Source organism: Cuculus canorus, chromosome 1, assembly GCF_017976375.1.
Source record: "Cuculus canorus isolate bCucCan1 chromosome 1, bCucCan1.pri, whole genome shotgun sequence".
In the NCBI taxonomy this organism is placed as follows: Eukaryota; Metazoa; Chordata; class Aves; order Cuculiformes; family Cuculidae; genus Cuculus; species Cuculus canorus.
The window spans coordinates 116275777-116292810 of record NC_071401.1 but is presented as its reverse complement, the minus strand read 5'-3'; positions in this window follow the sequence as shown (position 1 = coordinate 116292810).

Below are 17034 nucleotides of genomic sequence, written 5' to 3'. Positions count from 1 at the left end.
TGTTCACTATTATCAGTCTGGTTTGTACACTTAGATGGCCAAGCAGCTGAAAGGAAGCTGACTATGAGTGGCTATGAGCTGATTTGTGTCCTGGTTATGCTAGAAACATGGATTACTATTTCACATTGTGAGCTGCAAAGGTTTCACCTAAATCTGTTGCAAGTTCTGGGCAACTGGCAACCCCAAGCTGTAGGACAAGTCAAATTATATCAGGATGGACAGTGAAGAAATCTCTCATGAAGACCAACAGTGGGAACACATCGATAGGAAGGAATATGAATTGCATTTTTCAACAAATAAAATATCACTGAACACCTTACTACTATTATTTGTCATGATGCAGCAGCCTACAGATGCTGATCTTGGAGAACCAGTTTTTACTGGCCTATGTTCTGGCTGCAGATGGTCTGATTAAGATGGTGTCTGTTTACAGACACTAAGTTTTGGAATGGAGAGAAGGAACAACGACCTGCAGTTCTGCCCAACTCAGCATTCAGAAACCCTGAGTAACACCTTCCCTTTCTTACATCCTTCCTTTCTCCAATCAGTCACAGGATTGATTTAACACCATGAAAGCAGACAATTTCATTTTATAGTGTTTTTATATGTGTTCTGGTGCTGGAGCATTTAGGGCTTTCATTTCCAGGCACTGTGGGCGAGAAGCACACTCCTTTAAAAATAAAGTGAGATTGTCAGGCAGTAATCTCTATGCGGCAGCTATGTTCCTCAGAAAAAAAGGTGTTCAGACTAAAACTGCAAAGCCTGTGACTGCTCATAGACTCCCTGTCTGTGTTGGGCCTTATGCAATAGAGACCCAGTCTGACTGACACCCCAAAACATTCCTGAATTTTAAGTGATAATATGGTAAACCTGTGATATGACATTTTTCTGTCCTCTTCAAGATAATCTAGCATAAGGATAGTTCCCCAGCTTAATAAATCTGTCTTTAAAACCAACAAGCAGTGACTCTCCTGTACGCTGGCTACTAACTGGCGTCTTTCCAGGCTCCCTAGCTTCACCTGCTAACAACAGAGCAATAAACAGCAGATATTTAAGATTTTAATTTATGCTAAAACCTGACCATGTGGGAAATAGTCCTTTTTTGTGTGCGATATATTCCTTTTAGGTGAGAAAGTATGATCCAGTTAGTGCTGGAGTCTTTGCAAGATGAGGGTACACTGGTGAGCAATTCACATTTGCAATACCTGCATGATATAAAAATAACATTAAAATATACCTCCTTAAAAATAACGATTGCCAAATGCTTTCTTCCACTTTGCCTTTGGGCCCAGACACTCTATTTAGTTTTTGTAAATGTTATTTAGCATTTGGGCTGCACTGCTACCACAGTTCCATTCAGCTGTCACGGTCACTTTAGGTAATGCTAACCTGAGTAGTACTTTTGCAACCATTCTGTCGAAGGCTGAAGGTGCACCACGGCCCACTTCACAAGGGAGAACAGAACAGAATAGGTACCTTGATGTAAACGAAGGATTATTTCCAGTACAGGAAGCCGAGTGAAAATCTCCTAAAAGAAACATTTCCTGATGCCATCTGCAAAGCACACAAGGTAGGGACCAGGGGAATCCCTTGTAAAGCAAAGAGGAAGACCGAGAAGTTCCCCAGTCTAAACAGCATTTTCTTTTTTACTGCAAGCAGGTAAAACAGTATTTAAAGCTTCATACAGATACAAAAGGCTATACTGGTCAAGGTGTTAATAGCAGCATTATTGAGCTGTGTGAAAGAGAAAGGCAGTGGGTAAAGGAATACTGACCAACTGTTCTGCTTTTAGGCTATCATTTATAAAATGTTCAGATTTAGCCAAAGCTTTCCATCGTCCAAATCTTTGTTAATGAGGGCTGGAAACAAGTGCTCAGACGGCTCGATTTTGTGCACATATACTTTTCAGTGTTCCCCAGTGACAACCAGGGAAAGCACGGGGAGAAAAGAAAAGAATGACAGAGTCATTTATTTATTTTTCTACTTGAGGCAAAATTAGAAATTATGTGCACCACACATCAATGTTGTTTGTCTGGAAGATATGTCTGGACTGTTGGAGGTCTGTGTGTGTGCACATACGCACACTTGCACAGGACAGAGGGAACAACAGCTTTATTTGGTCCTGAATACTGGGGGTGAATGAGAGGTGCTGAGCATTAGTGAATGAGGTTCAGCAGCCTTATCTCAGTTAGGCCCTTTGTGAGAAAAAGAGTCAATTGGGGAGGGAAGAATGAGGTCCAGATGGGAAAATATCTTTGAAATCTTCTTTGAAGCCTAATTTTCTCTTCCTGTCACTGAGAAGAGTCTGAATCTGTCCTCTTTGCATCCTCTCTTCAGGTATTTGTACACATTAATGAGGTCTTCCAAAGCCTTCCTTTCTCTGGGCTGAACAGTCTGAACTCTCTTAGCCTTTCTTATATGAGATGCTCTTAATCATTTTTGTGACCCTTTTTCTGGACTCTCTCCACTGTGTTCACAACTCTCTTGCACTGGGGAGCCCAGAACTGGACACAGGACTCCAGATGCAGCCTCACTAGTGCTGACAAGAGGGGAAAGATCACATCACTTGATGTGATGCCATACTTTGCCTATTGTAGTCCAGGGTACTATTAGACTTCTTTGCTGCAAGAGTACCATCACAGATAGTATACCGCAATTTCTTTTTAACAAGGCATCCACTTCAGCTTCACTCTACATCTACCTTATCCACAACTATTTAAGAATCTCTAGAATGAATTCCTTTTTCTTCTCATGAAATGCATATTTAAAAAAGACAATTAAAAGTATGTTAAAGGCCTGACTGAAGTAAAAAGAAGTAGGGAAACTTGAAGATAATGAGACCAGACTCTCCTTATTTCACCCAGAGCTCCAGAAGATTGTGTAGATCGTTTATGATATCAACTATTGCTAGGTAATTTGCCACAATAAAAGAGAACGCAAGATGCATTGGGTAGTGGCAATGGATTGATTTAATCAATGAGTCTGTGCATTTACCCTGAATTTCATTATCTTTGGCAATTTATAGAGACAACATAGGGTCTCCAGCCTGCTTTGTTCTCTATGAAGCATGAACATAATAGTGGTTATCTCTTGTGCATCATGTCTTTTAAACATCAGATGTCTGCCTACTTGTCTGTTCAGGGCTACCAAGCCCAAGAGCTCCAAAATAATTTGTGGACTCCTTTTGGCTCACCCACTTTGCAGAGAGACAACCAAGACACTAGTTTAAAGGTCTCAAGGTGTTTTAAATTATATTTTTATTCTACCTTCTGTTTCCAGCCAAGAGAGATGTGCCTCTGTCATATTTTTAGGCTGTTCTTTGAAACCTGTAGTACTTGTAACTTGTTTTGAGAAAAGAGAAAAGTGGCATGCATTTCCCACTCAAGTTGCCCACCTCCCACAGCTGGAGCCTAAGGAGAACTCCAAACATCATGGGAAGTCTGGTAAGCCGTTCTGTATGCTTCCAGATCTGTACTACTGAAGGGAGCCCCAAGATGGAGGATTTCATGGAAGAGGCATATATATATACACACAGACAATTTCTTCTCTTCTCAACCTTTATTGAGCTTTAAGTTTTGTAGTTTCATCTAAAATTAAAATAAATTATAAAATTCAGACATATAAAGAGTATGTCATGCTTTTGTATATTGAAAGCTTAACAGCAGGTGGGACTATTAGTGCTTGCAAAAAAATCTCTCATATGTCTGACATGAAAAAGGCCTTTGTGGATTTTAATGATGTGCAAGGAGGAAAGTAAGAGGAAAAAGAAGTTTAAGGTGCAAATGAATGTCATGCTGTTGTTTCCAGCCTATTAAAAACAAGATTTTTTTTTTCACTAGAAACTCAAAAGAGAGAGAGCACAATATAACGGCATGTTTTAATTTGGGGAGTAAAAAATAGGATCATATTGGATGAAAAGTCACATTTTCAAATCTGTAGCGTATTTCTACTAAATTGGAAGCAAGGGAGAGAATTTAATACCTGATTTGGGTTGACAGGTTTGCAACCAATACTATTTGCCTTCCTGCTGTTATTTTCTAATGTATTTTTGTCCCTGAGAGTCTTTCTATAGCAGTATGCTGGCAACAGTAGAACCCAGAAGAAGGAACTTGGCTCTTTGCAGAAAAGGATCATTCTCATTAGAAGATGTCAGCTACCGGCTGGCTGCTGAGATTTATAAAAGCTTGTTCCAAAACTCAAATACTAAGTTACTCCTTCCCTCTTTTCCGCGCTACTTCAAACTGGAGCAAGGGAAGTTAAGAATTTAAAGTAGAGGAAAAAAATTCCTCCAGTATTGATTTGTTGAATAGAGGTGAAAGCATGAGCGTAAACAGGTGAGTACATTTTGCCCTGTCTAGTAGCATCAGAGAAAACATTCATTAGGCAATATCCTCTTTCATAATGAAGTCATTACAGTCTTTACAGATGAGTGTTCTTCCTGGGGCCACATCCTACAAAAAATTTCTGTATGCCTGTTATCTTGAGGACTGTACAAGTCTGGTGTTTTTCTCAGGACTACTCATTTTATGAACTTACTTCTCTCTTTAGGTAATTGAACACACAGGGTCTAGATCATTACATTAAATGATAATAACAAAGAAATCATTCCAATGAGATATGGAAGCAGTTCCTCAGTGATATTTAGGATTTATCCCAAAAAGTATCTGACGTTTTGCTTTCCTGAACCCAAATTATTTTTGAAAATCAGATCTGAATGGCTAAGTGCCACTGGTGTTGATTTTAAGATAAATGCAAAGCAATATATCTGTCAGGCTTTCAGTGAGACTGCAGCTCTCTGCCTGAGAATGAACCAGCTACTATATTCCAGACTTATGCCCTTTGGGGTTTTCCTGGCTCAGAGGTGCACATAGTGCATCCTGGGGCTATTCCTAAAATTATTACTTATAATTTCCCTTCCCCCTGGATACCATAACTGGACCAATGCTAGTAAGGTGCCTGGATTTTCAGGATGTTACCTTAGAAAACTATATAAAAACCACATTTTCAGAATGTGTTTTTAATTGCTTTCTATTTCATTACCCTACCACTACAGTCCTATTGAAGCAAGGGGCAGACTGTATGCCAAGATGATCTTGTCCTGCCTTGGGAATGGGTTTATTACTTGTCAGGTAAAACATAAAGATTGAATATTTATATGGATCTTTCCAAATTCCAGATCCCTCAATGTACACACACAGACACATAAAACAAGTTCACTTTCTGTTCTGCACATACCATAAGCATGTATGTCTACATCTTAAGTCAGACATTTTGCCTGTTTGATCTTCTTCTACTTCTACTTGCAGAGCCTAATGCCTGAAATTTAATTCAGTGAAAAGCCCCAGAGGCATACAGATTTCCTTTCTTTTTCCCTCCCCAAATGATTTCTGATACCTTTTGGAAATACATAAAAAACCGCTTGTAACTAGTCACGTAGTAGAAGCAGTCATCTCTGTAGTGATGCAAGAAAAATATAAGTAAGCCCAAAAGCTGAAGGGCTGTCTAGCCTGGGCTCACAGACACTCTGCTATGGTATTATTTTTTTTGTGCGAACCTACATTCATGTGATCCAAGAGCTATTTTCCCAAAAACTCTTTTAACTGTCATGCAGAACTGTCATGTTTTCCAGCACCTGTTCCTTATCATTTTGAAGATCAGGTTGCTATGGTGTTGAAGATCCTGGTATTGGAGATCCTCACTGAGGCTCTCTGTGAGGCTGCGTAGGTCCCAGGGGTATCAAGGGCTGAAGTTAAGCTCTGTGGCAACGTCTTCCCCTGCCACCCTCCTCTTCCTAAGTATGCTGTATGTGCAAGGGGAAGTCAAATCTCATGAGCATGAACAGAGAAGGACTACTTTGTACAAGAAACTAAAACATAACCAGAAATGCTCATCTAGGAGCCCCTACTTCACAACCTTTGTTCCAGATCACCTAGATGGACTGAGTAGTAAGCCATGAATTGCCAGCACTTACAACTACACATGAAAACTCCTACAAGTAAGAGGCGCAAGCCATGTGTGGCACACCTTGGTAAGCCAAGAGACTAGTTGCTCCAGAGGTACACTGATGTTGCTGTCTCCTCAGAGACGTACCCTACCAACACAGAATGAAAATGGTTCAAGCCCGTAGCCCTGAGTACCTGGACAATGGCACCCTTGTGAGACACTCATAACTCTTTCCTCTTAGTGCCAGGTAGATACAATAGATTGAACATATCCACTATTGAGAGTCCTACAGCTTCATAATATAATGAGATCAGGCCTAGGATTGCATTTGAACTGTTCAAGCACCTAAAATTGGTGACCTTATCCTCCTTCAATCTCTCTCTGTCTGCTTCTGACTCAGTATACAGAGTACTAAATGCCTTTGCAATTTTTGGCTCTAGTTGCCCAACCTGAGACAGGGGACAATAGTACTTTGACTCACAGGATTACTCTAAGGACTTAAAAGATTGTAAGGGATTTGGATAAAATCATAATAGCAAGGTAAATAATGGGCAATAAACACAAGAACTGCCAAAGCCTCATGATATGGTAAAAGCACACAGCTCCCCAAATCCCCCTTTCTTGTGTGCTGGCTTGAGAAGTAGCAAACACTAATTCTGCCACTAGTCCACTACCTAGTGTTGCCCTGAAATTTAGAGGGGAGGAAGGAATGTCTGTTTTGGGGAAGAAAGGAAACTTCTCTGCTGGATTGTTTGAATAATGACAGCTGTATGGCATTACCAATATGTCTAGGATGTTTGAGTTGAGCAGGGAATATGAATTAGTGGCCAGGGTTTGACGAGCCAGCCAAGAGCGTGTGACAGATTTCTGAACTATATGATGAGAAATGACTACTTTACACACTTTTGCAATGTATATCGCTCCCTTTTATATGAATATAAACATATATGGGGGGAGGGTGGGTTTTGAAAACTTTTGTAAAAATTTATCTGCCATGATTAAGTATCAGTTCAGCCAAGGACACTGTGATGAGAAACTTCTACCATAAGACAGTGCTTGTAATTGGGTTGAAATTAATTAGAGGTGCGCGGCAAAATTTTTCATGCTGCTCTTCCACTGTTGGGGAAATTAAGATCACTGTAACACAGATGTTAATAATAACAACGTTATAAATAAATTTACAGTAGAGCCTTTCCAAATTTACAGCAGCATTTGTCCTTTAAAGGGTGTCACAGTGGATGTGGCTCCAAAACCTGATCTATTATATTACAGCACAGGGAATCTGCAGTCTTTAGTTTAGCTCCTTTCATAACTGCAGTTTTTAAAGTTATCGCCAGATGTGTGTAATTACTTAGAGTTGCTGTAAAATCAGTCTCTGGGAAAGGAATCTATTATTATGACTGTAATTTTTTTTTACAAGTTATGGAAATAAAATTATGCTTGTAAGGTTCTACTCTGATTAATCTCAATGCTGACCTGTTAAATTTAACTTTTTTTATTTATAGTAATAGTTTGATTATATTTACTTAAGGTAGGGCCTCAAACACTACGTTTAGTCAGTCTATTCGCTTGGATGATGCTAATATGATTAAGGTCATGATTTTGTTTCCTTGCACTCAGCTCGTCAGCTCTACTTGATGATTAAGCTGTTGTACTTAGCCTCAAAAAGCCAACAAAATGAAATCCTTTATTGTGAATTTTGTAAGGAGGCTGCATATTTGTAGTCCTCCATAAAGGTTTTGTAATGAAACCAGCTAGTCTTAACTGTAAAAGATTGGGAAGCGCAAGGTGTGAACTTCTTTTATTTCCTAAAGTTTTTCTTGATAATATCTGAAGTTGTTACACATATAGCTCTGTTCTAAAGCATTTCCCTGGATCACTCGAAGGATCTCAAAGATGCTTTGAGTAGAAGTGGATAAGATATTACTAAGAGCTATTAAAAATATCCAGACATGATTATCTTAAGAGCTTTACTTGGACTAAAACAAGATTCTCAGTACACCTTTACTTCAAGAACAGTCATTCACGCACAAGATAAACACTGTTGTACACATGTTTTCCTGCTTTCCCTGGAATATCTCAACAAAAAGGCATGACAAACCCTAAAATGCTCCACAGTGTTATTGCTGAGGCTGTATGAACCGTTAAAATATCAACAGAACACAAATCCTAAAACTCCTGTATTTTGCTTCTACTTCACAACATTGGCCTGGAATCACAAAAGCCTTGTGAATTTTCACACCTAATTGACCACAAATGCTGTTTCCAGACTTTATCCTACTTTGTTGTAAAGTTCTCAAAAACCTGCATTCTATTATAGCATACCTATAAGCCTGGTATTAAAATATGCAAACTTCTGAATTGTTGTGCTACACAGAAACCAGACAGTATCTCTACTAGAGATTTGAAGAACATAAATAGCATGTTTTACATATTAAAGATCACTTATCAGCTCATGCACATTTCCCCTTTCTATTTAACACTTCAGACTTTAATATATGGCATAAAGGCAAACTGCATTACTTTCCTTCTCAGATCAGAGAAGATAACACAAAGCTTATGAAGAATATATGAAGCTCTGAATACAGAACTGGATTTCAGCTAGTCTTAATGTTGCTTCTTGTGCAAGTCTGGTTTACCCCAGTATGCAAAAGCAATAGATACCCAGTGTCAAGATACAGCATTCAAAAGCCAATGCCTAAATGTCAGGCACTGTGAAAGCACAGCAGCACTTGACAAAGGCATTAGCTTGGCTGATAATGACAGCTTTACTGTTGACTTTGACAATGTAAAAATAAAGTAGATGTCTGTGGAACATTGCAGTCAAGCCTTCAGAATCTGGTACATTTGGGATTTTTTTAATAAAATGACAAAAATAAGGAACTGTGGTTTAACAGTGTAGGAAATAAACTCAATGAAGTCTGACGCAAGCTTCCAGAAATGAGGAAGCCAGAGCTAAATACATTGACTAACTGTTACATGGCCAAAGCAAAGGAGGCTACCCAGACAGTAGACTTCAGTGCCCTCAACAGTAGGAATAATCTGAGATAGAAGGGATTCTCTCATTCAAATGTCAGTGAACAGACCCAGGTGTGTGCTGCCAATCAGAACAAAACAGAAGCAAATGTAAAACTGCAAATGAAAAGTACACAGAAACAATATATAGAATGGAAAGCCAAACGGGAACAGCTGAGCAGTCTGCAGGAAGAACACAAGCCCGTATTTTCAACAGCTATTTTTTCCCTGGGTTCCCCCGGCTAGCCCATAGACATGTGGTCAGTGGGTGCAGTGTAACAGAAAATCTGAGAGGCAGTGTAACGGCAGAAAGGGAGGATGGCAAAACACGTGAGACCCATTAAAGTGCTGCCTGATTAACAAAGTTTTCACAGTTTTCACATTACCTGTAGCATGGGAAAATACATCTCCCATACCTGGAGAAAAGTATGACTTTTTCCTTCCAAAACAAGTTAACTTTTTGGTTAGCAAGTCCACAGCACATGAAAGAATGAGAATCTCAACATTTCAGATGGCCACTTACAGGGTAAAGAAGGAACTGTGTTGCATCCCAAGATAATGAACTAAGCATCATTACCATCACAGACCTTGTGACTTCAGTGCAATAACTGGAAACAGAGATGGAAACTGGGGAAATGAACTCTACACATGGCATTCTGGCAACTAAATGAGCCCATTGTGCCTGGGAATCCTCAGAATCAGATCCTTTTTCATATCCTTTTCTGGGGATAGGGCAGTGGCTGGATCTTTGCAAAGAGAAAAGGACAAACTTGTACTTTTTATTTAAATCTCATTCTTTGCAAGGAATGTTGGCATGCAACAAAAGCTGAAGAGATATTAAAGTTAATCTACCAAGCTCTGTTCTTAACAGGGCTTTGGTTTAGTTCTCTTTTCCTCAAAAAGTTTTAGCTCTGCTCTTTCTATTACTGTTTTTTTAAGGAATTGTCTGCCATGTGAAAACTCCCTCCTTCTAAATTGTCAGTGTCATCTGATGGCAACAGGATCTTTCTCTGAAAAAAAGCTTTTATATCTGAATAATTTTATAAATGTTGATGCTCAAAGGTAATACAACTAAAACCAGCTTAGCCAGGCCTGAAAATGGGTTAGCAAATCTAAGTACAAAGGCAAGGACATTAAAAATAAGACCAACTAAACTCCTTAGGAAAATCTGACCAGAACAAGGGAAGTAACTGAAAGGGGCTTACACATTTCAGACAGCAAATAACTCACACATTGTCTGGGAGGTCTGGGTGTCTAGATAGATATCTATCCACATAGAAACCAATGTCACATTTTACAAAGGACACCTCTGCAACCTGCTGAGCAGAATGAGAGAATTACTTCAAGCACCTGAGAATATATTTATCTTATTTCCCCTTTGCAAAGGTGCCTCCTCATCCTGGAGACAGAGTTATACAGGAGGCCTAGTGAGCAAAAGTTTCTTGGAAACATTATTCCATTGTGACTCAAAACAAGGTAGGATGAAGATTTCCCTTCTCCTAATCCCACTCCCTTTCCTTAGCAAGGCAAGAAAAAACAGCCTTGAGTTAAGGGATGGTTCAGACTGAATGTCAGGGTCAGGAAGGGTCATCAGGCACTGGCAGAGACTGCCCAAGGAGGTGGTTGAGTCACCATCCCTGGAGGTATTTAAAAGATGGGTAGATGAGGTGCTTAGGGACATGGTTTGGTGGCAGATAGGAATGGTGGGACTTGATGATCCAAGAGGTCTTTTCCAAACTGGTGATTCTATGATTCCATCCAGAAAGGGGAGACCAAAAGCAGAAGAGATGCCAGCAGTGGAGATCAAAGGAGATGAGTCTCAAGAGCCTACATTCAGCCGTAGGCAATGCAGTGTCTTCCTATATCAGCCTGATTCTTCCAAACCGTCAGTAAACATAACTATATGATGGAGGCATAAGCTGGGCAAAACAACAGCTATCTAGCACAGCAGTAGCAGTTAAACTCTACTACTTTGTAACCAATAAACAAAATAGTGAGCAGTTTTTCTTATTTCAGGACTGGACTATTTACACCAAGTCTCAGCATTTTTAGATACTCTCTGGGATACTAAAGAAGATATTCAAGAAAAAAAGAAAATTGACATACAGATCTCATAGTGGCAGACATGACATAAAACACAAAGAAGAAGGGAAGAAGCATCTCCTGCTGAACCCATCAGTTTCCTTCCTCTCCATATTCATGGAGCCATGTGTGCTCTTCTACTACACACCGTGACCTGGCAGAGACGAGGTTAAATACCAGCTTAGGATAGACACACACAGAGGGTAACAAAAGTCTCCCAGATTATTAAGACTCCTGGGATGAGTGATGATGAACCTAATTGGCAGCAGAAACCAGAATTCCTGCAGGCAAGGGGTATAAGTGAGCAATAGGGAAGATGTTCAAGTCCTGCAGCTGTAAGCTGTTCTTCTGGATCAAGTGAAGGCTATTCTTGGTATAGACTTCAGGATAAGACAGAAATTATATCCCATTGTAATCCATGTCCCCAGTCCTTAGATTAGATTTGACTGTTAGCAACACTGGAAGGTGGTTTGAGATTTGTAGGCTGAAATATTGTGCTAAGGAGAAATACTGGAAGCTGATATGTATTGTCTGCATTCTTTTCTAGACCTCAAAACAAATGGCTTATTTCTTATCTGTACACAGTGAAACCAACTAAGGAGCAGGATAAGATTTCAATTTCATGCTTCTTATTTTTTTAGCATAAAATATTTTCTAAAAGTCACTCAGGTATCTTGACATGTATTTTCCTTGAGCTGGGCCATAACAGAGAGATCTTCCCTATTTTTGCATATTTTGTCAATGTTATTTATTAGTTTAATGATAAAAATATATTTTGGTAATGTTGACTACAAGGCTTCGTTTAAAATAGGTTTCATTGGCTTGTGGTTCATTTCTGTTCTTAGTCATGAAGGTGATAGGGAAAATTTTGGCAGCTCTTTACACTGAGACAACATTAAGAGCATTTGAGAAGTGCATGCAGTGTTTAAGACACATGAAAAAATTCATTTTCTTGTATTCTCCTACCTAAAACTACACATTTTTTAAACACAAATCAGCTCTTTTCATAAACGTATAATCTAGCTGAAACCCCTGTATTCTGTCATTAAATAAAAGCCACTGAAGACAGTCAAGAAGGTCTTAGCATTACCTTGTTCTAAAGTGTGCCTGAGAGTTTGTTTTTACCCTTCATGCTCACCTACCAGCTTCCCCTGTTTTCAAGAAATTGCACATTTTTGAGCAGCAATTTCCCTTCCTATGATAATGCGTTTCCTCCTTTCATGAGTTTTGGTTGCAGGTATGATGAGGCCTCCGTGCCAGCACACAAGATGTCATGCAGGACCACAGCTGCAGGGCTGCTGCCCTGGGACCATGTGACCTCAGCTAATGGTAGGATGAAGCTCAGTGGAAAGCACTTTACAGCTGTCATCTCTTTTAGACAAGCTACTTTTGATTTCTTTGGTTCTGCTCTTTCCTTAGGTTATATGCAAAACAGATGAGCCCCTTCACCTCTCTCTGTACTGTTTTGGGGAATAGATGCAGGCAGCATTCTCAACTCCTTTTGCTCCTGTCACGCCATTGCATTCCTGTCAAGCTGCTCCTTTGAATTCCCCCTCACTAGTCTTTCATCAGCAGTGACCTCTGCACTGCTGAAGTCAGCTAACACCTCATTTGCTTTCATCTGAAGTACCTCCTGGGTGGAGGATATTGCAAGTGGCAGGTGAGTGAACTACTGCTAGTCAACTGGTATGCTCAGGCTGTCAGTTTGCCATGAACATCCCTCCCCACACCTCCTACAGCCAACTCAGTTTGCCGGGAGCTGTTCTATGCCTGTGAGAAAATGCATCATAGATTTGTGGGCAATATCATTTTGAGTTGAAAGAAAATGATGCTCTCACACTGACTTTGACGAGCTCCTTCAGATCCCTGTATCTGGATCTTGTCACTGTTTCTTTTGATTTCCTCAGACAAGGCTATTTTTTTTGGCCATTAGGTCTTTTCTCCTTCTCTTTCCCCCTTCTTTTTAAATGTGTGCTTTAGTATAGGGATGTACAGTGTACAAAATGCAGTCATTCCAACCTCATTGAACACATGAACTTTTGGAGTGCCTGGGTTTTTCCTTTCTTATTTTGACTTCTGTGGTGTCTGACTTGATTGGCTCCTTTAGAACTTTTTTTGTCAGATGGAGTAGTCTAGTGATTTGTAGCCTTAGGACAGGCACTACAGAACATCTACCATTTTCACATGGTCTGTAATATCTGTATTTTTAAATAAACCCCTATACTTCATTGAGAGCCTAAATATGCCTAGAGACAAAGATTTCAGTAAGGTTGTATCTCAAACAAGTTAGGACAGTGCTCTTAAAATTACCTGGGGTATTTCATGAATATATCATTTGTCTGGGATTGCAGCGTGTTTTCTGGAGGTGTTTGAACTTTCCACTGCAGTAGACTGGGGAAGTGCATGTAGTCAGCTCTGCTGAGAGAAAACTGAATTCCCAGGTGATAGGGGGCAATGTACTAACTTCATTGGTAGCAGACAGCTCAGAATACGTTGACTTCCCTTGCTACTGCTTCTGTCTTTGTATTTTGTTCTTTCTTTTTTTAATCAGCACTCTCCCTGAAGCTTGTGAGTCGTTTTCTCTGGAGGAGTGTTTCCTGTGGAATTCAGAATATGCAGCATTTATTTGACCTTTGCCTCCCGTTGTACACCATCATGCCTTACATTTCTTGTCAAGCTTTCTCTGTGGCTAATAAGTTCAAATATTAGAGAAAATTATTATTCTTTTCTGCCAGACTATCTTGTTTTATGCAAAGATGTTTGTGATGCCCCAAGGATCGTGCTTGGCTTCTTGTTGATGTTATTGTGTTTTCTAAGCTGACCTGCAATTTAAGACTGATCTGGCACTTCATGAGTGTATTACACATAGATGCACACACACACACATGCATGTGCAATCAAGCACACACCCCTCCAGGTTGAGGAGAGGTGATTCTGCCCTTCTATTCTGCTCTTTAGAAATCTCAGCTGAAGTATGGTGACCACTTCTGGAATCTTCAACGTAAGAAGGATATGGACATGTTGGAACAGGTCTAGAGGAAGGCTACAAAGATGATTAGAGGGCTGGAGAACCTCTGGTATGAGGACAGGCTGAGGGAGTTAGGATTGTTCAGTCTGGATAAGAGAAGGCTCCGGGGAGACCTTATAGCAACCTTCCAGTACCTGAAGGGGGAGGTGGGGAGGGACTTTTTACAAAGGCTTGTAGTGATGGGACTGGGGGCAATGGGTGTAAAGTGGAGAGGGGAAGCTTTAGACTAGACACAAGGAGGAAATTCTTCACAATGAGGGTGGTGAGGCACTAGAACAGGTTGCCCAGGGAAACTGTGAATCCCCCATCCCTGGAAGTATTCAAGGCCAGGTTGGATGGGGCCTTGTGCAGCCTAATCTAGTGGAATGTGTCCCTGCCCATGGCACAGGGGTTGGAATTAGATGTTCCTTCTAATTCAAACCATTCTATGATTCTATGAATCTTCCTACCATCCACCCATATGCGCATAAGGATTCCTCTCCCTGATGCTTACCCATTAGGCTGTCCTGAGATACCTGGCGAGAAATTTTTGGTCAAAACCACATAGATTCAAAATTTGTGATGGCTTATCTCCAACATTACAAGCTCATCTGTCATGTATGTCCATATAATAGCATTCAGAAAGGCCGGACATACTATATTTGAAACAAAGGAAGTAGTCTAGTTGACTTCAGTAAAAAATAGATGAGGCCATTTCTTCATTGGCTGACTGGATGCGTATGGAATTCTATATCAAAGCAGGCTTTCAAATATTTAAAAAAGGAAATAATAATAATAATAAAAAGGAATAATTTTTTAATGTATTTCTTCTTTTAAATGTGACCTTTTTGAATTTTTAAATGTGAATCTTTTTGCATATACTGCAGCTGAGTCTGGCTATTGAATTTAGTAGATTGTGGAAAAATAAAACCACTGCATGAAGAGCACAAAGAGTAACACCTGCTTTGTTTCTCAGCACAAACTGCACCAGTACACATTCACTTACACTCACAGTCAACAAGAAAATATTAGCAGGAGATTCTCTTTTCTATCACAACGTCTCTATACAGTAATTGTATAGGAAGTTGTGTAGTGCAGAGGACACTAAACTGGGAGGAAGTATCAATCTACTGGAGGGTAAGGAAGATCTACAGAGGGATCTGAACAGGCTGGATCAATAGACTGAGGCCAATGGAACTAGGTTTAGCAAGACCAAGTGCAGAGTTCTGCACTTGGGACACAAAACCCCCGTGCAGCACTACAGCCCTGGGGAAAAGCGTCTGGAAAGCTGCATGGCAGAGAAGGATCGGGGGGTGTTGGCTGATAGCTGAACATGAGCCAGCAGTGGGTCCAGGTGCCCAAGAAAGCCAATAGCATCTTTTCTTGTATCCGAAACAGTGTGGCCAGCAGGACCAGGGAAGTGATTCTACCCCTGTACTCAGAATCACAGAATCACTAGGTTGGAAAAGACCTCCTGGATCATAGAGTCCAAACCATTCCCATCAACCACTAAACCATGCCCCTGAGCATCTCATCCACCCATCTTTTAAATACCTCCAGGGAAGGAGACTCAACCCCCTCTCTGGGCAGCCTCTGCCAGAGCCCAATGACTCCGTGAAAAATTTTTTTCTGATGTCCAGACTGAACCTCTGTTGGCAGAGCTTAAGGCCATTCCTCCTTGTCCTGTCCCCTGACACTTGGGAGAAGAGGCCAGCACCCTCCTCTCTACAACCTCCTTCCAGGTAGTTGTAGAGAGCAATGAGGTCTCCCCTCAGCCTTCTCTTCTCCAGGCTAAACAACCCCAGCTCTCTCAGCCTCTGCTCATAAGATTTGTTCTCCAGCCCCCTCACCAGCTTCGTTGCTCTTCTCTGGACACACTCCAGAGCCTCAACATTCGTCTTGGAGAGAGGGGCCCAGAATTGAACACAGTATTCGAGGTGTGGCCTCACCAGTGCTGAGTACAGAGGGAGAATAACCTCCCTGGACCTGCTGGTCATGCCGTTTCTGACACAAGCCAAGATGCCATTGGCCTTCTTGGCCACCTGGGCACACTGCTGGCTTATGTTCAGTCAGCTGTCAATCAACATCTCCAGGTCCTTCTCCTCTGTGCAGCTTTCTAGCCACTCTTCTCCTAGTCTGTAGCACTGCATACTCATCACTGGTGAGGTTGCACCTCACATACTGTGCTCAGTTTTGGGCCCCTCATTATAAGAAAGACATTGATGTCCTGGAGTGCATCCAGAAAAGGGCAACAAAGCTAGTGAAGTAGCTGGAGAACAGATCTTATGACGAGCGGCTGAGGGACCTGGGGTTGTTTAGCCTGGAGAAGAGGAGGCTGAGGGAGACCTTATCACTTTCTACAGCTACCTAAAAGGAGGTTATACAGAGGTGAGTGTTGTTCTCTTCTTCCAAGCAATAGGTGATAGGACAAGAGGGAATGGCCTCAAGCTGTCAGGGGAAGTTCAGATTGAACATTAGGAAAAATTTCTTCACAGAAAGGATTATCAAGAACTGGCACAGGCTGCCCAGGGAGGTGGTTGAGTCACCATCCCTGAAGATATTTACAGGGCAGCCAGACGAAGTGCTTAGGGGTATGACTTAGTAGTGGATAGGTACAGTTGGAATCGATGATCTCAAAAGTCTTTTCTAACCTAATGATTCTATGATGCTATGATCTGAGATCCCTGTCACTTTGTCAAAAAAGGCCAGTTGATTTAAAAGTTATCAAGGTAAGAGACAAAAAGATGGTTGATTGAACTTAGTGCTTAAACTTCATTACCTCTGGAAACCCGGCTTAAAAACCAGACCAAGAAAAAAATCACTGTTAGCTGAAGTATTTTAGCTGGGGTTAAAATTATGTTTGAAAATAGTATATTTTGCTAGAGATTTTCACACAATTAGGCTAACATGCTCATTGAACTCCCCATTAACTTCTCTTTCGCTTGTTGTCCAACTCATATTGGACAAATTGTGCAGTTTTTTAAGTA